General features: G+C 36.1%; 1 protein-coding gene across 1 annotated transcript in view; it reads left to right on the top strand.

Annotated features, from left to right (window-relative positions):
• LOC103351928 (transmembrane protein 182) overlaps positions 1–26,451 on the top strand; it is a 297,822-nt gene extending 271,371 nt beyond the window's left edge. The window contains exon 9 of the mRNA XM_070067072.1: positions 25,614–26,451. The gene's annotated coding sequence lies outside the window, so the exon portion shown is untranslated. The remainder of the gene's footprint in view (positions 1–25,613) is intronic.
• Positions 26,452–26,666: the final 215 nt, after the last annotated feature.

The raw sequence follows: 26,666 nt of genomic DNA, 5'->3' as shown, positions 1-26,666 counted from the left end.
TTTTTTTCTAATCACAATACTTTAGGGTCTTATGGGACTCTTGAATCTTTATGTCCATATCTTTCCCATTATTGGGGATTTTTCCAAATTATTTCTTTGTAAAAATTTTCTCTTTTTCTTCATCTTTAGTAATTCCCAAAGTTTAAATATTTGTTTAATGTGTTGCATGATCTCTTAGGTTGTCTCATTTTTTTTGTTTATTTAAGTGAGATATTTCATAAGACTTGTCTTCAAAATCGGATATTTTTTCTCCTGCTTGATGTAGTCTTATTGAATATTTCAATGTATTTTTTTACTTACCAAGATATTTATTTATATAATTTTTGTTTGGTTCTTTTTCAAGGTCTCTAAGTCTTTGTTTAATTTCTCATTCACATTATTCATTGTAACCTTAATTTTGTTAAACTCTCCTTGTTCTCTTCTATCTCATTGATTTTATTTATAATCATTATCTTGAGTTATTTATAAGACATTTCATTAATCTCCTTTATTCAACTGATCTTTTGCTACAGCTTTATTGTATTTCTTTGGAGATATTGTATTGTTTTAGTTTTTCATAATTCTAGTTTCTCTCTGTTGAAATTTGTACATCAGGTGGATCAGTCATCTATTATTATTTATTTTGTGGATTTCAGTATAGCAATTTCTTCTTTCCTCTGTAATGGGGAGTTCCCAAGACAGAGGAACTATTGTTATTCCTCCACTCTGGATCACTATCTCAGGTCTGTATGTCTTATAGGGTTCCTATTACCTACTTAGGAGATATCAGTACCAGAAAAATATACAACAGAGAAAGAGAACTATAAACCAATATCTCTGATATTCATAGATGCAAAAATTATCAACAATTTATTAGCTAATTTAATCCAACAACGCATCAGAAAGATCATTCATTTGGATCAAGTAGGATTTATTGTTGGTGTGCAGGTATGGTTCAACATTTGCAAATCAATAAATGTGATACACCACATTAAGAAACTGAAGAACAAAAACCCATATGATTATCTCAATAGATGCAGAGAAAGCATTTGATAAAATACAGCATCCTTTCATGTTGGAAACCTTATGAAAATTGGGTATAGAAGGAACATTCCTCAAGGCAATCAAGGTAGTTTATGACAAACCCATAGCCAGCATACTATGGAATGAGAAAAAGCTGAAAACATTCCCTCTCAGATCTGGAACCACACAAGGATGCCCACACTCACCATTGCTGTACAATAATAGCCTTGGAAGTTTTAGCCACAATCACCAGGAAAGAAGAAGAAATCAAAGGATACAAATTATAGATGACATGATTCTATGATAAAAGAGTTGGTAAAGTGGCAGTATATAAAACTAACACACAAAAATCAATAACTTTTGTATACAGAGACAATTCCATGGCTGAGAAAGTACTTTTAATATCAATCCTATTCACAGTACTTACAAAAACTTGGGTTAAATTTAACTAAGGATGTGAAAAATCTCTACAATGAAAGTTACAAAACATTAAAGAAAGAAATAGAAGAAGACATAAAAAAAGGGAAAAAAATCTTCCATGATCATGAATTGGAAGACTAATTATTATCAAAATTTCTATACTTCCAAAAGGAATTTACATATTCAATGCAATCCCAATCAAAATACCAACAACATTCTTTGCAGATCTAGAAACAATGCTGAAATTCATATGGAAACACTAGAGACCCCAAACAGCTAAAGCAATCCTATACAACAAAAATAAAGCTGGAGGCATCACAATACAATATTTTGAACCATACAACAGGACAGTTATAATTAAAACAACCAAGTACTGGCCCAAAAACAGATTTGTAAGCCAATGAATAAAATTTAATAAAAAAACATTTTTTTTTTCAAAAGAAAGGCTACTATCAAAAAGAGAATATATCAAGTGCTAGTACTAAAGTATACAAAAGGAGATGTTTATACTCTATTGATGGGAATGCAAATCAATTCAAACATTTTAGAAAAGAGTGGAAGTTCTCAAAAAACTAAAAAAAAATACATCTACAATGTCATCCAGCTCTCTCACCTCTGGTATATATCATAAGAGATGAAATACACTCTTCAGAGAGATACCTGCAGTCCAGTGTTCATTGAAGTACTATTCAGCACAACCAAAATATATAATCAGCCTATATAACTATCGATGGGTGAATAAATAAGTTATTATATACACAATGGAATGTTTTTCAGCCATAAAAGTATTGAAATTCTGTCACTTACAGCAAAATGGATAGAACTGGATGTAATTATGTTAAGTTAAATATGTCATACAGTGAAAGCACAGCACTATGTGCTCCCTCATAATTGGATGCTGCCAAATGTCAGTTTGAAACTAGAATAGTGGTTATTAGAGATTATGAAGGGTGTACAGATATGCGATAAAGGGAGATTGAATAATAAGTACCAAACAAAATATGGTAAATAATAAGTTCTAGTGTTTCACAACAAAGTGGGGAAACTAGAGTTCACAATAATGTATCAATACTGAGGAAGTTTTAGAAAACAGAGCTCATAAGCTCCATGTTTAAAGAAAGGGTAAGGAAATGGCAATGTAAACAACGTGATTTGATCAGCTTAAATCATATGTGCGTGTGTGTGTAGAAATATTATAGTGTAGCCCATAAAAATATACAAGTGTTACATGTCACTTTTATATTTCTAAGTGTTCAGAAATTTTCAAACAGCAAAAAAATTAAAAATTAACTACAAATATTTTATAATCAAAGCATTCAGTGTGGTGATTTGATACAAATATGTTATGTAATGAGTGTAACAACAATATTAATTAACACATCCATCACCACTCATGATGTAATTGTATCTTTAGACTTGTTCAGTATTTAACTGAAAGCTTACATCTTTTGATCCTACCTGGAAGTTTACATGTGCACATCCCTGATAGAATTTAAATTATTTATGTGTGATGTGAGATAGATGTCAAGGTTCATATTTTTCCAGACATATATTCTACCTTCTTTCACCATATTTTGAAAAGAAATTCTTTCTCTGTTGAACTTCTTTTTCACCTCAGTTGATAATGTATTGCCCTTATATGTGTGGATATATTTTTGGATGCTCTGTTCTCTTGCAACAATACATATGTATAACCTCATGCAAATAACTCAGTAACTTAATTAATGTACCTTTTTATTAAATCTTGAAATCAAGTAGCATTGATATTCTAATTTTACTTTTATCTTTAGAAATAGTTTTCTTCTTTGTTTTTGATTTATATACATTTTATAATAATCTTGTCTATTGATGTTAATAAAATACCTGCTGGGGCCAGCACTGTGGCGTAGCAGATAAAGCCTCCGCCTGCAGTGTCTGCATCCCATATGGGCACTGGTTAGAGTCCCGGCTGCTCCACTTCCAATCCAGCTCTCTGCTATGGCCTGGGAAGACAGTGGAAGATGGTGCAAATCCTTGGGCCCCTGCACCCATGTGGGAGACATGGGAGAATCTCCTCGCTCCAGGCTTTGGATTGGCACAGCTCTGGCTTTTGCAGCCAATTGGAGAGTGAACCAGCGAATGGAAGACCTCCCTCTCTCTCTCTCTGCCTTTCCTTCTCTCTCTATGCAGCTCTTTCAAATAAATAAATAAATCTTAAAAAACCCTGCTAACTTGCTAATATCAACATTACATTATTTTTAGAAATCAATTTAGGAGAAGTGAAATTTTAATAAATTTAGCTTTCAATTCATAAATAGCTATGTTTTCAAATTATTGAGTTCTGGTTCTCCCATACTATGAAGTTTTCCATATCTAGTTGTTTCATCTTATTTTTGAAAGTTTCAATTTATATAAAATAAATGTGCTTCTGTACATATCAATACATTTAAGCACATGTGTAGTTTCCTAACACCACTACCACATCTATAATACAGAGTAATTGTGTTCTACACAAAGAAATCCTTCTTGATGATCATTTGTAATTACTTCTACTCAATCCTAAAAATTATGATCGCTGATTTTTTTTGTGATTATTAGACTTTTATATTTTCAAGACAATCATGTATGTCAAATCATACAGTATACAATATTTTGGGATTTTTCTTTATATTCAGTATGATGACCAATATTAAATTTTCCTGTGTGTTTTAATAGTTAATTATTTTGTGTTACTACATAGTATTCTTTGATATGCACACCTATAATGTTTAATTACTCGCCTGTTGGATATCTGGTTTGTTCCCAATTTGGCACTATCATGAATAAATTTTCTAACACATTTGTGTATAGGTTTGTTTTTGTTTTTTGTTTTTTTTTTTTTTTTTTTTTTTGACAGGCAGAGTGGATAGTGAGAGAGAGAGAGAGAAAGGTCTTCCTTTGCCGTTGGTTCACCCTCCAATGGCCGCCACGGCTGGTGCGCTGAGGCGGGCGCAACGCGCTGATTCGAAGGCAGGAGACAGGTATTTCTTCTGGTCTCCCATGGGGTGCAGGGCACACGCACTTGGGCCATCCTCCACTGCACTCCCTGGCCACAGCAGAGAGCTGGCCTGGAAGAGGGGCAACCGGGAAAGAATCTGGTGCCCCGACCGGGACTAGAACCTGGTGTGCCGGCGCCGCTAGGTGGAGGATTAGCCTAGTGAGCTGCGGCGGCACTGGCCTTGTGTATAGGTTTTAAAATAAACAATAATTAGTATTTCTTCTGAGCAAATATATGAAGAACGTGATTGCTGATCATACAGAAAATGTAAATTGCATTTGTAAATAAATTTTCATAGTGTTTGATAGAGTAGTTACACCATTTTGCTCTCAAATTGTAATATGTCAAAATTCTAGTTACTCTATCATGACTGGCACACGGTGCTTTCATATTTTTTTAACTTGGTAATTCTAATAAGTGTTTATTAGTATCTCAACATTGCATAAAATAAAAATATGTTCAACATCATTAGTCATTGGAAATTGTCTAAGTATTTTGATCATTCTTCAAATTTTTTAAATTTTTCAAATAATTGTTCACACAAGTAGTTGCAAAAATAGTATACTATCTACTATCTCAGGTAGTGAAAGGAAAATGTCATGAGTTAGGGGCATTCCATCAGACTTTCAGGGTTGAAAACGGAAGGACACTTAAAACTGCTCTATTCATATATAGGATATGGACTACTTTATTTAGGTTGCCAGAAGGAAATCGGCCCAAAGGGATAATGAGTAAAGTTTTCTGCAAGGGGTAGGACTGTCACTTTGATGGGATTTAAACCGTTTTTGATTACTATAGCAACCCAATTCACATATCTACTGTTTTACATTGTTACTTGTCTTTTGTGAAAAGAACACCTAAAAATCAACAAATTTTCCATATACAATGTTATTTTTTGCCTATAATGTTCAAGCTGTACATTAGCTCTCTAAACATTTTCACTTCATATAGCTGCAAGTTTGTACCCTTTGACCAATCTTCCTATTTTTCCCTATGCATGATAACCAATAATTCTACTCAGTTTCTGTATATTATAAATTGGAATTCATATATAACAGAAATCATGCAACATTTTTCTTTCTGTGTCTGCCTTACTTTAATTAGCATTGTCTTCTTCAGGTTCGACGATGTTGGTACAAATGGCAGGAATTCCTTTTAAAGGCTGAATAATATTTCAGTATGGGTAAATTCCAAATTTTCTTTATCCAATCATTGTTCGGTGGACCTTTAGGTTTTTTCTATATCTTGGAAATTGTGAATAATATTTTTCATGAACATTGGGAGCACAAATATGTGTATAGGGTGCTTATTTCATTTCCTTTGAAAATATACCAAAAAGAGAGATTGGTGGGTCATATGGTAGTTGTATTCTCATTCCTTTGAGGAGTCTCCATATTGTTTTCTATACTACCTATCCTCACTGACATTGCCAACAAGGGTGCGCAGCAATTCCCTTTTCTCAGTACTCTCAACAATACTAGTATCCTTTGTCATTTTGGTAACTGTCATCCTATAATGTGTAGAGAGATATCTCATTGTGGCGTGATTTGCTTTATCTCTGATGTTTAGCAATTTTCAACACCATCTTATATACCTTATACCTCTTGGTTCTTTATATGTCTTCTTTTGGGGAATGTCTATTCAGAGGCTTTTCCTATGTTTAAATCAAATTATTCGCTTTTTGTGATTGAGTGGTGTACATTGTCTATTATGGATATGAAAAGTAGTCATCAATTCACTGTGTGCATACATAAAAATTTAATGTTGTACACCTTAAATATGTACAATAGCATTAAGAAACCTACTAAACTGTTTTCCAATGTTATTGTACCATTTCACATTCTAACTATCATGGTCATCAATTCAACTTAATCAATATAATCCCAAAATTGTGTGAGATCACACTTAAATTTTATCTCTTTCAGTGGTTAGTAATGACATCTTACCACAATTTTAATTTTTAATTTGCAGAATAACAAGTAGTTAAATACCATCTTATGGGGTCAGCACAATGGTATATTAGGTTGCACCTCTGCCCGCAGTACTGATATTCCATATGGGTTCCAGTTTGTGTCCTGGTTGTTCCACTTCCAGTCCAGCTCCTTGCTAATGGCCTGGGAAAGCAGTGGAAGATCGTCTTGGTGCTTGGGCCCCTCCAGCCAAGTGGGAGACCTGGAAGATGCTCCTGTCTCTGGGCTTTGGAACAGCCCTGATCCGGTCATTGTGACCATTTACCAAATGAAGAAGTCAATGGAAGACCTCTTTTTCTGTCTATTTCTCTTTCTGTAACTCTGCTTCTCAAATAAATCAACAAAAATCTTAAAAATATATCACCTTATGTATATTAATCAGCATATATGTAATGTTAAAGTGTATGCCAAAATATTTTGAATGTTTTCATTGGATTAACTACCTTGCTGTTGCTGGAATATAAGAAGATATGTTAGTAGGTAGGTAGCTGAAGACACACATTTCTGAACTCTGTTAATCTATATATCTGCCTTTCTGGAAGAAAAGTTGTGGTTTTTTTTTTTTTGTTTGGTTTTCTTTTTTTTCTTTTTTTTTTTTTTTTGACAGGCAGAGTGGGCAGTGAGAGAGAGAGACAGAGAGAAAGGTCTTCCTTTGCTGTTGGTTCACCCTCCAATGGCCGCCGTGGCCGGCGCGCTGCGGCTGGCGCACCGCGCTGATCCAATGGCAGGAGCCAGGTGCTTGTCCTGGTCTCCCATGGGGTGCAGGGCCCAAGGACTTGGGCCATCCTCCACTGCACTTCCGGGCCACAGCAGAGAGCTGGCCTGGAAGAGGGGCAACCAGGACAGAATCCAGCGCCCCGACCTGGACTAGAACCCGGTGTGCCTGCGCCGCAAGGCGGAGGATTAACCTAGTGAGCCGCGGCGCCGGCCTGGAAGAAAAGTTTTGATAGCAATAGCTCATAGGTAGATAGACCTATTTCTGAACTGTTTGATACTTCTATTGACCTATATTTCTGTCTCTCTGAAAGAACACAATCTTGATAGCAATGTCCCTTTGTTCTCAAACAGCTTTATTAAGATATAATTTGTCTGAGATAAAATTCACCTCTTCTAAGTGAACAACCCCATGATTTTTTATTATATTTATGTTGCTACATGACCATCAGCACAGTCTAATTTCAAAAAATTTTAAAACATAAAAGTGAGAATGAGTTGCACACCTATTTCAATTGCTATCACTACCATTTTCACAGCATCCCAAGGCAGCAAGAAGTTTGACTCATATCTGTATATATTTGTAAAAAGTGAGTCAAACAAAAAATAAAAATGAAAATTAAAAGAAATTAATATTTTTGAATGATAAATTAATTTTCATACACTTTCTCTGATGGATTTACTAATTAGTTAGCTTAACTACAGTATAAATGACAACTATGCCTAGGAATGTATAAACAAAATATCATATCTCAAAGGTTGCTTCAGTTATTCCTGATGCAAAATTACCTTTTATTTGCTAATGTTGATAAATCATTTTACTTAAAATTCTATTTAAAGTCTTGAAATTATTGACTATGCATAAAACAATTCATGGTTTCATAAAATAATAGTTGTTTAAGCAAAAACAAAGACTATGCTGTTTCTTTACATAAAGTAAAAATATTGGAAATTGATCATATTAATTATATGGAAGAGTAGTCTGAAAAGGTGATTTAAAAATAAATACTTTTAATTTATTAGTATAATTTTGTTTGTATATCTCATCCTGCATGTGTATTTCTAGTCAGTCAGTTGGTTGCCTTTGGGTTGTTGGCCTTAATTTTGCCCCAGCTGGCAGATGAATGAAACAGGAAGCCTCTTAATGGAATAAGATAGAAGTTGTTTAGAACCATTTCTTTTAAGGGATTCTGTCTATTGGCACTAGGGAATGTACATATATCAATTCTGCATTTAGAAAAACCAGTTCTGCTTAGTGAAATAAACCAAAAGACACGTATCATGTTTTCTGTGATATATGGTAGTTAATACGGAATAAAAATAAACAACATATAAGAACGAAACTGACATCTTCTGGTTTTATTATTGTTTATAGCACTTCTCCATATTCCTGTGGAACAGTGATGTATGCGCTTCTTACTTGTTGACCACTATGATTACTTGTGCATTAAGCCTGTGGTTATAAAGTAAATTGAAGGGCCGGCATTGTGGCTTAGCAGTTCAAGTCCTGGCTGCTCCATTTCTGATCCAGATCCTTGCTAATGATTCTAGGAAAGTGTCAGAGGATGGCCCAAGTGCTTGCATCCCTGGCACCCACATGAGAGACCCAATGAAACTCCTGGATCCTAGGTTAGGCCTGGCCTGGCCCAGCCTTGGATGTTGCAGCCATTTGGGCAGTAAACTAATGGATAGAAGATCTCTCTCTTTCTCTCCCTCTCTCTCTCTGTAACTCTGTGTTGCAAATAAATCTTTAAAAAATAAAGTATATGGCCGGTGCCACGGCGCACTTGGCTAATCCTCCACCTGCGGCGCCAGCATCCTGGGTTCTAGTCCCAGTTTGGGCGCCGATTCTGTCTCAGTTGCTCCTCTTCCAGGCCAGCTCTCTGCTGTGGCCAGGGAGTGCAGTGGAGGATGGCCCAAGTGCTTGGGTCCTGCACCTGCATGGGAGACCAGGGGGAGGCACCTGGCTCCTGGCTTCGGATCGGCGCAGTACGCCGGCCGCAGTGTGCCGGCCATAGCGGCCATCTGGGGGGTGAACCAATGGAAAAGGAAGACCTTCCTCTCTATCTCTCTCTCACTGTCTAACTCTGCCTGTCAAAGAAAAAATAAAGTATATGAAAAGTATGTTACTGCAAAAAATAAAGGAAAAAAAAAGAAAGGGAGGAAGCAGGGGGAATTGAGGGAGAAAAAAGAAAAGCTAGTTGTTATTTGGAAGGTATCATGGTCTATTGGTAATAGCAGTGACCTCAAACTTAAAGACACGGGTCTAGTCTGGCTTCATCATTATTTTGATGTGACTTGGGAATGTGTTTCAAAAATCTCTATCTCAATTTTATCATTTATGAAATGGTTACTTAATGCCTTACCAGTTTCCCTAACTGCTGAATTGTGAGGATAAACTGACAATGGGTATGAAATATATTCTCGATAACAAATACTAACTAAAAATAATTTTTAAGGAAATTTACTGTTGTTATTTTTCTTCATATCTAGATATAAATTTTCAGTTAGGATTTTTGGAACAGCTAGTAAGAATATGGCTTGAAATGGGTATTTAAGAAGCATCAGCTATGTATGGATCTGAATATGCTGGCCTTTTATTGATTTTATTTTCTGGTTTTCAAATGAAAACTGGATGTGCTTATTTGCATGAGTAAAGTGTGTGTTTGGAAGTGTGTAATTGAATCTATTCAAATAAACTGATATAAAATCTGGGCATTCTCATGATGTTTTATGATAAAGTTACTCTGGAATGCCCATGAACATGTTCTTAAGTACTTCAGTGGTATGTCAAAAGTGACTTTGTCTCAAAGTTTAACTCATGCATGGTGTGTTATTAAATTTAGAAACATGTTTTTCATATATTCATTCATTCAATAACACAACAGCTATTTTTTCTAGATTTATATATTTATTTGAAAGTCAAGTAACACAGAGAGAGAAGCAGAGGGGGAGAGAGAGAGAGATCTTCCATCTGCTGGTTCACTCCCCAGATGGCCACAAAAACTGGAGCTGTGCCCATCCAAAGCCAGAAGCCAGCATCTTCTAGGTCTCCCATGGGGCTGCAGGGGCTCAAGGATTTGGGCCATCTTCTTACTGCTTTCCCAGTCCACAGCAGAGAGCTGGATCAGAAGTGGAGCAGCAGGGACCTGAACCGACGCCCATAGGGTATGCCAGCACTGCAGGCATGCAGGCGGCGGCTTTATCCACTAAGCCACAGCGCTGGCCCCAACAGCTACTTTTTATTATCAGCAATTTTCCTAGCTCTGTAGTTAGCACTGACATGATAGTGTTGAATAAAGTACAGCTCTCTCATCAAATAACTCTATATATTGAAAATAATTGTGCATGCACAAATTTACAATATACTTTAATTCAGTGCTTGAAGGCAGTGATTTTAAAGCTTTATTATGCATCAGAATCCCCTGTAGTTCTTGTTAAAGTACAAAGTTTCTGATTCAGTAAGTCTTGAGTAGTTATTGAGAATTTGAATTTCAAAATAATTTCCAGTTGATAATGATGCTGAATCAAGCATCACATTCTGAAAACCATTTCACCAAGAGATATGCATGTAAGACAGAAGAAATTGGCCTTGCTTGCCTGTAGCACTTGTCATCAAGTTCTGTAGCATGAGTTGATTTAGAAGATAATTGCATGAAGGTGAGTTAGTCAGTAGCAACAAATATGATTGAATGAACCTAGAAGAAAAAGTAATCAATGAATATCTCAGCATGGGTGATACATAGACTATGAGGGAAGAAATTTGAATGAGACAAAGCTGGAAAAACTAGTAAGGTTCAGATAATTAAGGATCAAGAATAGCATGCTATGGGGATCCAAATTCCTTCCAAAAATGATGAATTATATGTAGGTAAATGCCATGGCTAGGTTTTCATTAGAAAAAGAACACAGACTAGTTGGGAGTGAAATGAAAGGTGTCTATGTCAAAATCAAGCAGAACATTAAGGAGGAAGCCAGTAAATGGTGATGGTTCAGTTTAAAAAATAGCATTGAAGATAGAGAAGAATGGATTCATTTGAGAGATTCATTGTGAGATTTTAAGAGTTTGGATGCCTTTTTTTAGGAGATTGGAAAAACATGGGGAAGTCAATGTTGAACATTGATGTTTCAGTGCCAAATTATGTCCAGAAAGCAATTGACGAATCTGAATATTGGTGGTAATAGAACACAAAAGAGTGAATGAAATCATTCCTGGAGTGTGTAGAGAAAACATTCAAATTATTTTTAAAAATTCCTATTAATATAAAGAGAACAGATCTTATAGGTGCAATTCTAAGAAGATAATCCTGCCTCCTTCCCTTTTTCTCTCCCTCCCTCAATCCCTCTCTCTGCTGAGTCATTCTCCAAATGGCCACACAACACCCAGGGCTGGACCAGGCCAAAGCCAGGAGCTTCTTGTTTTCACATGTAGGTGCAGGTGTCCAAGCATTTTGGAACATCCTCCACTTCTTTCCCAGGTGCATTAGCAGGAAACTGGATCAAATGTGGAGCAGCCAGTATTTGAACAGGTACCCATATGGGACCATCATTGAAGGCAGTGGCTTTACCTGCTGTGCCACAATGCTGGTACCACAAACAGTGATATTGTGTGTTGTGAGTAGTAAATTGTATGATTTTTAGCTTCTGTATAATCTATTTAACTAAATTATCTATTTTATATACTAACATTAATATAATAAGCATGCCAAATTAGATATTTCCATTGTTTGAAATGAAGTTGAGTTTTTAGATGTTCCCTTAAAATCATTTTATGGAGGTATAATGTTAGCAGTAATACAACTGGCTTGCAGATATAGCAAAAATCATTGAAACTGAAATTGTATATGTTAATGACTTGAATTTGAAAAGAAAATACAAAAATCATGGGATCTAGATGGAATGAGATCAGGGAAGCAGAAGTGGGCAGAGGTGATCACAGGGGCAGAGTTCATAGAGATTGGAAGTTGCTATACTTCTCCTTTGAAGATGAAGGAAGTTGGCTTAAGGCAAGAAATGTAGGTAGACTCTAGAAACTGGAAAAAAAAAACAAGTAAATGGGTTTTCTGCTACAGCTACTAGATAAAATACAGCTATATCAACAAGTTTAAGATGTCTTATTTTTGGAATTGTAAGGAAGTAGTAAGTTTGATTTATTTAAAATCACTATGTTTGTAGTAATTTATTTCAGCATCAGTTGGAAACTAATGTATAGTATAGAGGACAATTAAAGATAATTAAATTCTGTTAAAAATGGGAAAATACAGATATCCAAGGTAAATAATCACTATAAATACTCAGAAGAATTTCCATTATATGAAAAAACTGAAAAATGTTGGAGACATAAGAAGTAGTGATTAGTGTGATAAGAAAGGGGATGTTATGGTTCACACGTGATTAAATTTATGATCATGCAAGGTGAGATGCATGATCATGAAAAAGTTGAATAGCATTAATGATGAGAAAATATTGTCCAGGATGATAATAACTTCATCCATATGTGGCATCGTCTAAGATAATGGTAGAATTTAAATCAGAGAAATACAGTGATTTAGGTACTAAGATTCCCAGTGAATGAGGGGGAAAGACCAGGAATCAGTGACCAACAACAGTTAAGTGGGATGAACAATAGTGGGCTGAGATAAAATTTGTGGATCTCCAATAAACTGGGACTTTGGGAAGATAATGGAGAAATAATATTTTAAAAGCAAAAATGAGAAAAAAGGTGGGCAGCTAAATTCCCAACTCCTTAAATGATATGTGGAAGAATAAGCTAAATAAATTTCCCTAGTGGGGAAGCAATGTTGGAAAATGTGTATTTGATGATCATGTTAGCAATTAAAAGTGAAACATCTTGGGACAGCCATTTGGCACAGTAATTCAGATTCCAGCATCTATATCAGAGTGAGTAGGGTTCAGTTTTGGCTCTGATTCTGATTTTAGTTTTCTGTTAATGCACGCCTGAGGAAGCAGCAAATGATGGCGCAAATATTTGGGTCTATGCCACCCATATGGGAGACCTGGATTGAGTTTTGATTGAAACTTCCCACGCCTGGATTTTCAGTTCAAAATTATGGTAAACTTCTTTCTATAAAAAGTACTCAGCTTCAGGTATTTCATTATACAATGGAAAACTAACGCATCTCAGGTATTATACAATTGATCAATTGTGTTCCCAGTTATTTATCAAAGGGAAATAAAAAGATGTCAACACACATTTATACAAAATGGTATAGCTGCATTATTCATAATAGCACAAGACTGGACTATACCAAATGCCAATTAACAGGTAAATGAATGAACAAAATGTGATGTATTGACACCAAAAAATATTATTCAGCAATAGAATGGAATGGGTTGCTGTTACTTGAAATGACATGTGTGAATCTCAAAAGCTACACTAAATAAAATAGAAAAGATTACATGATAAATGGTTCAATTTATGAGATGATGTACGCTTTCATTCATATAACTTTTCTGTATCATTTCTAGAAAATGCACAATACTACTACTAATAATATCATTAATTGCCTAGCACGAGGAGGTGAAAGCCTGTATTGAATGCCAGAGAGCATAAGGCAATTTTTTTGAGATGAAGTAAACAATTTTTTGTTCTTTTTTTATTTGACAGATAGAGTTAGACAGTGAGAGAGAGAGACAGACAGAGAGAAAGGTCTTCCTTCCATTGGTTCACCCCCCAAATGGCTGCCACGGCCGGCACTGCGACCATCGGAAGCCAGGAGCCAGGTGCTTCCTCCTGGTCTCCCATGAGGGTGCTGGGCCCAAGCACTTGGGCCATCCTCCACTGCCTTCCCAAGCCACAGCAGAGAGCTGGACTGGAAGAGGAGCAACCGGGACTAGAATCCGTCATCCATATGGGATGCCGGCGCCGTAGGCAGAGGATTAACCAAGTGAGCCATGGCACCGGCCCCAGAAGTAAATATTTTAAAACTCAGTTGTAGTGATGATGGTTCCCCAACTGTGAGTATATTTTAAAAGTCATAAGAGTGCACACTGCAAATGGCTTAATTTTTATTACCCAAATGATATGTCACTAAAGCTATTAAATATACATCAACAAATTAAATATACTTAACATAAATATTAATGATGAGGAACATAATGATCTACATAATACAAGCATCACAATAGCTCCCATCCTCAAATCATGACTAGGCCATATAATCAGTTATATGTCTTAGATAATTTTCTTAAAATTTTAGAACTTCAGTCTGTTAAAGCTATAAAATGAGCTAATAAAATTACCTAACAGTTTAAATAAAATTCCAAATGGAAAGATGGGATGAAATATATGTAATTTAGGGTTAGGCAAATACTTCTCAGTAAGACCTCAAAAAGCACAAGAAATAAAATAAAAAATTGAGAAATTGAATTACATCAAAATTTCTTCTTTGGGACAATATACTTAAAGAAGACTCGCACCAGAACAAAATATTTTCACAACATGTATGTAGCAAAGTACCTGCATTTAGAATATATAAATATCTTTTATAAATTAAGATGAAAAACACAAATTTTTGAAAAATAAGTAAAAGATTTGAATAGAGAGGACACAAATGAGATAGTTATGGCAAATAAGCAAATGAAAAATGTATTCAGTATCACGTTATAGGGTAATACAAATGAAATCCACCATGAAGTCACCACATCATGCACACTATAATGGACAAAATGAAGAAGAGCAAAATGAACAAGAGCAACAACAATAACCACACACTGAAAATACCAGGAGTTTCATGTGGGTCTCCCACATGGGTGGCGGAGGCCAAAGGCTTGGACTGTCTTCCACTGCTTTCCCAAGACAATTAGCAGGGAGCTGGATCAAAACTAGAGCAGCCTGGAGAAATGCTGTGGTTCTTATGGTAGCTTTATCTGATATACTACAATGTCAGCCTCAGTATGGACATTTTGATAATATTGATTTTCCCAATCCACTAACATGAAAGATTTTGCCATTTTCTGTTTCTTATTCTATTTCTTTCATTAATGTTTTCTAATTTCATTGTAAAAATATTTTACATTTTTGGTTAAGTTTATCCCAAGGTATTTAAAATGTTTGTAGCTGTTATGAATAGAACCAATTTTTAAAGTCCTTTCTCAGCCAGAGTGATGTTGATGTGTAAGAATGCTATTTTTTGTGTACTTATGTTACAGCCTACAACTTTACTGAATTACTTATCAGTTCCAATAGTCTCTTATTGGAATTTTTCATTTCCCCTATATAAAGGATCATGACATCTGCAAGCAGGGATAATTTGACTCCCCCTTTCTAATTTGTATCCCTTTAATTTCTTTTACTTTACTAATGGTACTGGCTAAAACTTTAGAACTATATTTAATAATAATGATGAGAGTTGAGATCTTGTTGGTTTCGGATCTTTTTTTTTAACTTTTATTTAATGAATATAAATTTCCAAAATACAGCTTATGGATTACAATGGATTCACCCCCCCCCATAACGTCCCTCCCACCCGCAACCCTCCTTTTTCCCACTCCCTCTCCCCTTCCATTCATATCAAGATACATTTTTGATTCTCTTTATATACAGAAGATCAGTTTAGCATCCATTAAGTAAAGATTTCAACAGTTTGCACCCACACAGAAACATAAACTGAAAAATACTGTTTGAGTACTAGTTATAGCATTAAATCACAACGTACAGCACACTAAGGAGAGAGATCCTGCATGAGGAGTAAGTGCACAGTGACTCCTGTTGTTGACTTAACAAATTGACACTCTTGTTTATGGCATCAGTAATCACCCTAGGCTCTTGTCTTGAGCTGCCAAGGCTATGGAAGCCCCCTGAGTTCACCGACTCTGATCATATTTAGACAAGGCCATGGTCAAAGTGGAAGTTCTCTCCTCCCTTCAGAGAAAGGTACCTCCTTCTTTGAAGACCTGTTATTTCCACTGGGATCTCACTTACAGAGATCTTTCATTTAGGTTTTTTTTTTCCCCCAGAGTGTCTTGGCTTTCCATGCCTGAAATACTATCATGGGCTTTTCAGCCGGATCCGCATGCCTTAAGGGCTGATTCTGAGGCCAGAGTGTTGTTTAGGACATCTGCCATTCTATGGGTCTGCTGTGTAGCTCACTTCCCATGTTGGATCGTTCTCTCCCTTTTTTATTTTATTAGCTAGTATTTGCAGACACTAGTCTTGTTTATGTGATCCCTTTGGTTCTTAGTCCTATCATTATGATCAATTGTGAACAGAAATTGATCACTGGGACTAGTGAGATGGCATTGGTACATGCCACCTTGATGGGATTGAATTGGAATCCCCTGGTATGTTTCTAACTCTACCGTTTGAGGTAAGTCAGCTTGAGCATGTCCCGAATAACACATCTCTTCCCTCTCTTATTCCCACTCTTATATTTAACAGTGATCACTTTTCAGTTAAGTTTCAGCACTTAAGAATAATTGTGTATTGATTACAGTATTCAATAAAAGTATTAAGTAGAACAAACAAAAAATACTAAGAGGGATAACATATTAAGTTGTTCATCAACAGTCAGGGCGAGGGCTGATCAAGTCACCGTTTCTCATAGTGTTCATTTCACTTTAACAGGTTTCCTTTTTGGTGCTCAGTTAGTTGTCACCTATCAGGGAGAACAAGTGGTATTTGTCCCTTTGGGACTGGCTTATTTCACTCAGCATAATGTTTTCCAAATTCCTAACAGGGATCACTTTTCAGTTAAAATTTAAACACCTAAGAATAATTGTGTGTTAATTACAGAGTTCAACCAATGGTACTAGAACAAAAAAATACTAAAATGGATAAAGTATGAAGTGATTTCAGCCTTTGTTCATTCAATATGATGCTAGCTGTGGGTTTTTCATATATTGCCTTGATTGTGTTGAGCTATGTTCTCTCTACACCTAATTTTTAGTTTTTTTTTTTTGTTATAATGAAAGGATGTTGTGTTTTATCAAAAACTGTCTCAATGTATAGAGATAATCATAGGATTTTTTTCAATAATTTTGTAGATGTGATATATCACAGCTCTTGTAGATATTTGGGAAGTGAACCAGAAGATATGAGTTCTCTCTGGGTCTGTTTGTCTCTCTTTGTGTGTCTCTCTGCATCTCAGATATACCAATAAAATTTAAAAAGAGTACTGATATATTTATTCTAGAAGACATAAACTGGTAATAAAACTAGCATGTGTTATATTTGCACAATTTTATATGGATAAATTTATTTAGGAAAGCAAGTTAAATTTGAAGATTAATGAGTATGGAATGGGAGCAAAGAAGTTGGCTTCAAGGTGATATCATTAAACAAGAGTAAATAAGAGTACTTGAAATACTACTTATTATATTTCAGAGTATCTGAAAATGGATATATACCATAGAAAGTTGTCCTTTATGTTCTCTCTCTCTCTCTCTCTCTCTCATTTTTTCTAAACTCCATGTAGATTATCTTCTGTTGATAAGTCATTACCTCAGGTAGTCAGGTCATAATGTAATTGATTAGGCTGCTGCATTCTTTACATTTCAGCTTAATTACAATCTAGTCCTGAAGACACACTTTGGACTGATTGAAAGACATTATGGCTTCTTGATTACAGTGAGAGATATTTAGATTGTTTAACTATGCTGTGGTCTTTGTAATTCTATACTAGCAATTTTTGTGGAGGAGGGAGACAAAAGAATTTTTATGTTGAATCTATTACAGCTACATTTTCTAACAATACACTAAAATTCTGAATGTGCTTCCGTCATGGAGTTTTTCTCTTAAGAACTGAGCACAGGGGACTTGAATATACAATGAGGATATTCCAGCAGAACTGAAATAAGAAACAGGATTCAAGGAACGGCAGAGAATATGGAGCTACATATAATATAAATGTTTGCTAATTATAGCCAACTTTTTTTTTTAAAGCAGCTTTTAAAAAACAACTTCTGGATTAGATATTTTAGCAATGGATACATGGACTATTTGTCTGAGAAAGGGAGAGTACAAACCCATGTACTAGTCCACCTGCCACGCCCTCCAATTCTTCATCCTCAGCTTCCTTTATACTAATGATTTTGTAGGCTGTGTTTTTGTTTCCCTTAAGTGAAAACAGTTAAGTCTGCAAACTGTACAGTGAATACTGAATAAGAGCGAAGAGTAAGATCTCCACCAACTCTGGTTTATATTGGCTAGGTGAAATCTTTTCTATGCTTAAATACCTCAAAATTTTTCTAATTAATTAGAAATCAATTTCTATCTTACTCCACAATTCAAAAGACATTTTCCTCCTTCTTCTGTCACTCATTACAGTACATTTTGCTTAAAATTGCTTAGATTTTTTTGGCAACTCCAGTAGACTGTGAGCTCCTGGAAGCCTTGTATAGCTCACAGTGTTATTCACATTGCCTAGAGCAATACTGTATAAATAGTGGATTCCCTGTAAGTCTTTTATTCTGAAACTTCAAAGTGCTCAGTCTTTAATTTTCATACTGGTTGTGCAGTGGTCAGGATACAATTTCCTTTCCAATATGTATCTTTTTCAAATTAAATGAACCAGTAATACAGTTGAGGTTTACTATTATGTGGTAAAATTGGTTAAAAGTATATTCTTAGGACAGCACCGTGGCTCACTAGGCTAATCCTCCGCCTGCGGCGCCACCACCCCAGGATCTAGTCCTGGTCGGGGCGCCAGATTCTGTCCCGGTTACTCCTCTTCCAGTCCAGTCTCTGCTGTGGCCCAGGAGTGCAGTGGAGGATGGCTCAGGTGCTTGGGCCCTGCACCCGCATGGGAGACCAGGAGAAGCACCTGGCTCCTGGCTTTGGATCAGCGCGGTGCGCCGGCCGCAGCATGCTGGCCACATAGCACAGGCCGCAGTGGCCATTAGGGGGTGAACCAATGGAAGGAAGACCTTTCTCTCTCTCTCTCTCACTGTCCACTCTGCCTGTCAAAAAAAAAAAAGTATATTCTTAGAATTTTATCTATGAACTAAATTAAATCTGTTTTCTTTGCATTGTTACCACATTAACATAAGAATTAATGAGAATTGTGTTATAGTAGTTATTGTACATTTTCTGTGACCCTAAGAATCTAACATACTAGTAAATTTCTTAATAAAAGTCTTAAATAATATTAATAAAATACAAATAAATTAAAAAGTAAAACTTGAACAGAAAAATATGGCACTTTCAATTAGCTAAAGGGGTAACCAAATCATATCACATGAACTTTGGCTGGAAACAGTTTACCCACAATTCACTATTCCTGCTCATTAACATGAAATTGTGATTATAAATGAACATACTCATTATTCTATACTTCTAAAACCTTTCTCTATTTCTGTGAAAGCCCTAGTTTAATATTGATGGTTGCAGAATGGTTAAAAGAGAAGTCACTCTCCAAGCTGAAAACATCTAATACTTGTCACTAGTATGCATTAGAGCCTTTCCTTTTTTCTGTAGTAGACAAAAAATACAGGGTATTCCATCCAGTGGAAAATACAATGAGGTGGTGAGCTTTTAAATTACACTAACAATGATTTTCAAATATGTGATTTTGATAGCTGTATTTTTGCCACATTGCCACTTTTTAAGCTAAATTTGCAGATTAGAAAATGAGCTGTAGAGACAAAAAATACTTTTGAAAGGTAATATAAACTGTATTCTATTTGATAATTAAACTTGTACAATAATTTCCTTTCCCTGATCTATGAAAAATTTTCTTTTATATATGATAACTCTGTATATTCAGAGGCACTCTCCCATCTGCTCCCCCTAAACCACCACCACCACAAAAAAAAAAAAAAAAAAAAAAAAAAAGCAAAAACAAAACAAAAAAACAATGCTTGCTAGGATGGCTGGTTTTTGGACTGGGTTCCCAGATGGACAAAAAGAATAAAAATGTCTGCAAAGATGTTTTTGGAGCCCACCATATCCATTCTGCCCTTCATTACCCACCTAGATTTGGTTTGAGTTTATATAGTGTGAATATATAAATACAGTAAATATTTTTATTCAGTAATGACAGAAGCACACACTATTGTCAGAAAAAAGCAGGGAGTTTAGTGACTATACTTAAATGCTAGAATGGACCTCTGGGAATACAACAATTACTTGCTGCTGTATGTTACTCACTGTTCTTGAACTGTCCAAAACAGAGTTTTGATCCAATAGATAATTGTTTATACTCCTATAATATCGAATATATACTTAACTTGGGGTTATTATTCAACAAATGTAGTAATGAAGTCAGGCAGGTTCTGTGACGCAAGGGAGTGAGAATGAGAGGGCATCCGCAGAATGCAGGAAAGGGTATTTTCACTCCCGTGAAGATAAGCAACAAAATGGGAACTGCCATGTTAGGAAGATTTCTCTGAGGTTGGCCGAGACTCTGCTGTAAATGAGGATATTATATTCTTGAGACAACCTTTACTATGTGTGAGGCCATGCCTGAAGTCACTCTGGTGAAGCCTGAGGAGGGTTTGCAGAGAAATACCTAAAAGAGAAAGAGAGTAGAGCTACTAGAAGGGGGATAATCATTTCACTCACTTGGAAGGATCTGCCAGCTCCATTAAAGAAACATGAAAAACTTAAAAAAAAAAAAGCCTTTCTAACATGTCTGTAGAATGGTTAATATTATTACAAAATGCTAGTGGAATAATAGGGTTTTCAAAATTAGAGATTGAATTCCATGTACAATAAAAGCTTCTCTCTTTCATTACCAACCCACATTTCACATCCGTAGAAATATGACAACCAGCAATTTTTTTCATTAAGTTAATCTGCAAAGCCAATAATTTGGTTAGACACCATACAATGCTGAAATTACTGCCAAAAGGCTGATAATTTAAGTCCATATGTACTTTCAGAAAACACTGTACCTGAGATGAGGCTTTCCATGTACCAATTGTTTTTCACATCTCTGTGTGAAACATATAATATTTAAGAATGTTATATATTGGTTTTTTGATATCTATTAATAATGAGCTTCTGGTTTTAAATACTTTGATCTGACTCTTTGAATTATTGGACATTTCAACATATTTCACTCAATATTCACTTAACCCAGACTATTGAATCAAATATACTTAATGTTTGAGAATTTAGTGAGCTAATCATACCCATTGACTTCTACAATCCTCTGCATCCCCTCTCACTTATTCTTACTGTAAAATAACAAGGACAATGTTATTGCACAGACTTTCAGCAATTGAAACAGTCACAAATTTACAAGCAGATTAATCTGTAAATTCAGAATTCTGGATTTTTTTAAATTTTTTTTTTATTTGACAGATAGAGTTAGACAGTGAGAGAGAGAGACAGACAGAGAGAAAGGTCTTCCTTCCGTTGGTTCACCCCCCAAATGGCCGCCACGGCCGGCACTGCACCCATCGGAAGCCAGGAGCCAGGTGTTTCCTCCTGGTCTCCCATGAGGGTGCAGGGCCCAAGCACTTGGGCCATCCTCCACTGCCTTCCCAAGCCACAGCAGAGAGCTGGACTGGAAGAGGAGCAACCGGGACTAGAACCCGTCACCCATATGGGATGCCGGTGCCACAGGCAGAGGATTAACCAAGTGAGCCACAGCACTGGCCCCCAGAATTCTGGATTTAAACAATTTGAATCATTTATTTCACAGGCAATTGCAGTATGTTTGTATTGAAAAGCATGTACTCAAATATACTCTCATCTAAATTTTTTAAAAATATTTGTTTATTATAAATAGCAGAGTTGAGAGAAAGAGTGAGAGAGAGATCCTCCTTCCACTGGTTCACTCCCCAAATGGCCACAACAGCTGGAGCTTGGCTGATCCAAAGCCAGGTACCAGGAGTTTCTTTTGGGTCTCCCACATGGATGCAGGGCCCAAGTACTTGGGTCATCTTCTGCTGCTTTCCCAGGTGCATTAGCAGGGACCTGGGGAGCTGGATTCAAAGTGGTGCAGCTAGGACTGGAACTTGGGAATTTTAGTAAATGATTTCAGAATGAGACATACATTTTCACACTTTGTTCAACTGAGATAGCCAAATACATCATAACATTTTACAGAACAAATTATTGCTCATTTCTATAGGACTCATTATTAGAACCAACAAGACCTCAATAATAAATATAATACTTAGAATTCATGACATAAAAGTCTATCTGGGCCTGCGCCGCGGCTCACTAGGCTAATCCTCCACCTAGCGGCGCCAGCACACCGGGTTCTAGTCCCGGTCGGGGCGCTGTATTCTGTCCCGGTTGCCCCTCTTCCAGGCCAGCTCTCTGCTGTGGCCAGGGAGTGCAGTGGAGGATGGCCCAAGTACTTGGGCCCTGAACCTGCGGCAGCCATTGGAGGGTGAACCAATGAAGACCTTTCTCTCTGTCTCTCTCTCTCACTGTCCACTCTGCCTGTCAAAAAAAAAAAAAATCTATCTGGAGTAAAAAACATTAAATCCAAGTGAAAATTAGGTTGAAAAAATAAGAAATAGCTAAAATATAGATTTTCATTTTCATTCAAAATTTTTCTGTACAAATAACTGTTATTTATCTGGAAAACATCATGCTGAGTGAATTAAGCCAGTCCCAAAGGGACAAATATCATATGTTTTCCCTGATCAGTGACAACTAACCAACCACAAAAAAGGAAACCTGTTGAAGTGAAAGGGACACTATGAGAAACAGTGACTTGATCAGCCCTTGTCTTGATTGTTGATGTACAATTTAATACTTTATCCCTTTTAGTATTTTTTTGTTTTAGTTAATACTATTGGTTGAACTCTGTAATTAACACACAATTATTCTTAGGTGTTGAAATTTAACTGAAAAATGATCCCTGTTAAATATAAGAGTGGGAATAAGAGAGGGAGGAGATGTACAGTTTGGGACATGCTCAATCGGACTTGCCCCAAATGGTGGAGTTAGAAATGTGCCATGGGATTCCAATACAATCCATCAAGATTGCATGTACCAATGCCATCTCACTAGTCCAAGTGATCCATTTCAGCTCACAATTGATCACACTGATAGGTCTAAGAGTCAAAGGGATCACACAAACAAGACTAGTGTCTGCTAATACTAACTGATAGAATCAAAAAGGGAGAGAACGATCCAACATGGGAATCAGGATACACAGCAGACTCATAGAATGGCAGATGTCCTAAACAGCACTCTGGCCTCAGAGTCAGCCCTTAAGGCATTCAGATCTGGCTGAACAGCCCATGAGAGTATTTTAGGCATGGAAAGCCAAGACACCCTGGAAAAAAAAAAAAAAAAACAAAACAAAAAAAAAAACAAAGAAACAAAAAAACAAAAGGAAACAAAACCTAAATGAAAGGTCTCTGAGAGTGAGATCCCAGTAGAAAGAACGGGCCATCAAAGAAGGAGGTACCTTTCTCTGAAAGGAGGAGAGAACTTCCACTTTGACTATGACCTGTCTAAATAAGACTGAAATCAGTGAACTCAAGAGGCTTCCATAGCCTTGGAAACTCATGACTAGAGCCTCGGGAGATTTCTGACGCTATATACAAGAGTGTGAATTTGTTAAGTCAACAACAGGAGTCACTGTGTACTTACTTCTCATGTCCTTAATGTGTTGTCTAATGTGAATTAATGCTATAATTAGTACTCAAACAGTATTTTACACTTTATGTTCTGTGTGGGTGCAAACTGATGAAATCTTTACTTAATATATACTAAATCAATCTTCTGTATATAAAGGGAATTGAAAATAAATCTTGATGTGAATGGAAGGGGCGGGAGTGGGAAAGGGGAGGGTTGTGGGTGGCAGGGAAGTTATGGGGGGAAAAAACCATTGTAATCCATAAACTGCACTTTGAAAAATTATATTTACTAAGTAAAAGTTAAAAAATCAAAAAAAGAATAAAATACCAACAGCACAATCCACAGAAGTAGAAAATTGATAAATTGAATATCATCAAAATCAGAACCTATTATACTTTTAAAGACAAGATATCATGAAGAAAATGCAATGTCAAGTCATGGACTGAACGACTGACTATAAGAAAATAACCCAATTTTAAAAATTGGCAGAAGATTTGAGTAGACATTTTATCAAAGAAGATATATGAGTAAGAAATAAGAAAAGTTACAAATAAACTCAACATACAGTAGAACAAAAAATTAAAAAAATAACTGATATTTGATCAAAAACTTCGGCAAAATAGGTCACTCGGTCAATATGGAGCTGAAAAAATCTGCTCTTAGAATTTAGCTGCATACATAGGCTTTTAACAGTCAACTATTTTGTCAATTTGGTTTTTTTCGTAATAGTTGTATTGCTTTTATAGCAGGTAGAAGAAAGACTTGAAGAGAAGGAAAACTCAGCGATGTTAAAAACAAACAATATTTAAATGATCCAATAGTTATGGGAATTGCTCTTATTCTGCGCTGTTATACTCTAATATTGTTTTACTCTTCTTGAGTATGTGTATTCATAGCTGATTAGTAATAATAATGCTTCAAACTTAAAAATAAATTTAGCTTAAGATTTTTTATGAAAAGTTTTAAAATGTACCAAAAAAATGAGTTGTGTGAGTACATTCACTTTTGGAAAATTATTTACTGTTTATATTCAATTATTAAGAAAGGTAGAAGGAAGTTTTAGAATATTTTTATGTTACCATTTTCATTTTAATTTATTTAGCATATAATTGTACAATGTGAAGTACATAGTTGTGCAATGTGTGGGGCACAACATGATGTTTCAATAAATGTATATATTATATAATGATCAAATAATGGCAATTGGCACAACTGCCATCTCAAACATTTATCATTTATCTGTGCTGAAGCATTCAAAATCCTCTTTTCTGGTTATTTTGAAATATACATTACTGTTAATTATAGTCGCTATACTGTACAATAGAGCAACAATATGTCTTACTCCTATCTAACTATGACTTTTTAAATGGATAGACTATTGCTTCTCAGCCTTTTGGCTAAGATCAAGTGTAAATGTATGGACTAATTTTTCCCCCTCCACTTTTCCCCTCACTTCTCTAGAGCCTGGTAACCACTCTTCTTCTATGAGACCAACATTTTTAGTTTTAACATATGAGTAATATCATATGTTATTGTCTCTCTGTGTCTGGCTTATTTTACATAACATATTATCTTCCATGTTCATCCCTGCTTCACAAATAACATTTTTCCATCTTTTATGGCTATTATTCCATTGTGTATATATACCCCACTTTCCTTATTTGACCATCTTTTGAGAAACACTTAAGTTGATTTTTTATATTTATTGTGATTAACAGTGCTTCAGTAAATATGGAAGGGAAGAAATGTCTTTGACATAGTTATTCCATTGTTTTTTGGATACATACCCGGTATTGGGATTGCTGAGTCATATGACGGCTCTACTTTAATTTTTTGAGAAACCTTTATATTATTTTCCATAGTGACTGTGCTAATTTGCAATCTTACTAACAATGTGTGTTCCCTTTTTCCACATTCTCCACAATAAGTGTTTTCTATTTTTGATAACAGCTATTCTTTTTTTTTTTTTTTTTTTTTACAGCCAGAGTGGACAGTGAGAGAGAGAGAGACAGAGAGAAAGGTCTTCCTTTGTCGTTGGTTCACCCTCCAATGGCCGCTGCGGCCGGCGCACCACGCTGATCCGAAGCCAGGAGCCAGGTACTTCTCTTGGTCTCCCATGGGGTACAGGGCCCAAGCACTTGGGCCATCCTCCACTGCACTCCCTGGCCACAGCAGAGAGCTGGCCTGGAAGAGGGGCAACCGGGACAGAATCCGGAGCCCCGACCAGGACTAGAACCCGGTGTGCCAGCGCCACTAGGCGGAGGATTAGCCTATTGAGCCGCGGCGCCGGCCCAATAGCTATTCTAATTGCAATGAATTTAATATTATTGTCGTTTTGATTTTGTTGATTAGTGATGAACATTTTTTCATATATATATTGGATGCTTAAATGTCTTCTTTGGAAAACTGTCTACTCCAATCTTTTGCCTATTTATTTCATTGTTTTGGTGGATTTTTTGGTATTGAACTTGTGTTGTGTCCTTATATGTCCTGGATATTAACACATTTTCAGATGTATAAATTGCAAGAGTATTCTATTCTGTGAGTTGTCTATTCACTCTGTTGGTTTTTTTCCTTTGTTGTACAGAAGCTTTTTATTGTGATGAAATCTCATTTATGTGTTTTTGCTTTTGTAGATTATCCTTTTGAAATGTTATCAAAAATCCTTTATAATTCCAATACAATGAAGCATTCCTTGTGTATTTCCTTCAAATAGTTTCATATTTTGGGGCATCAAAGTTAAACCCTTACAAGTAAAAATGAACTTTGTCTTCTTAAGAACAAAAGCATCTAGATTAAGAAATAAATTTTTGGCCAGCGCCGTGGCTCACTTGGCTAATCCTCCGCCTGCAGCGCCGGCACCCTGGGGTTCTAGCCCCGGTTGGGGCACCGGGTACTACTAGTCCCGGTTGCTCCTCTTCCAGTACAGCTCTCTGCTGTGGCCCGGGAGGGCAGTGGAGGGTGGCCCAAGTGCTTGGGTCCCTGCACCCATATGGGAGACCGGGAGGAAGCACCCGGCTTCTGGCTTTGGATG

The sequence above is a fragment of the Oryctolagus cuniculus genome, chromosome X (genome assembly GCF_964237555.1).
Source record: "Oryctolagus cuniculus chromosome X, mOryCun1.1, whole genome shotgun sequence".
In the NCBI taxonomy this organism is placed as follows: Eukaryota; Metazoa; Chordata; class Mammalia; order Lagomorpha; family Leporidae; genus Oryctolagus; species Oryctolagus cuniculus.
The sequence above is the reverse complement of the archived record's forward strand: the minus strand, read 5'-3'. Positions and strand labels throughout refer to the sequence as shown.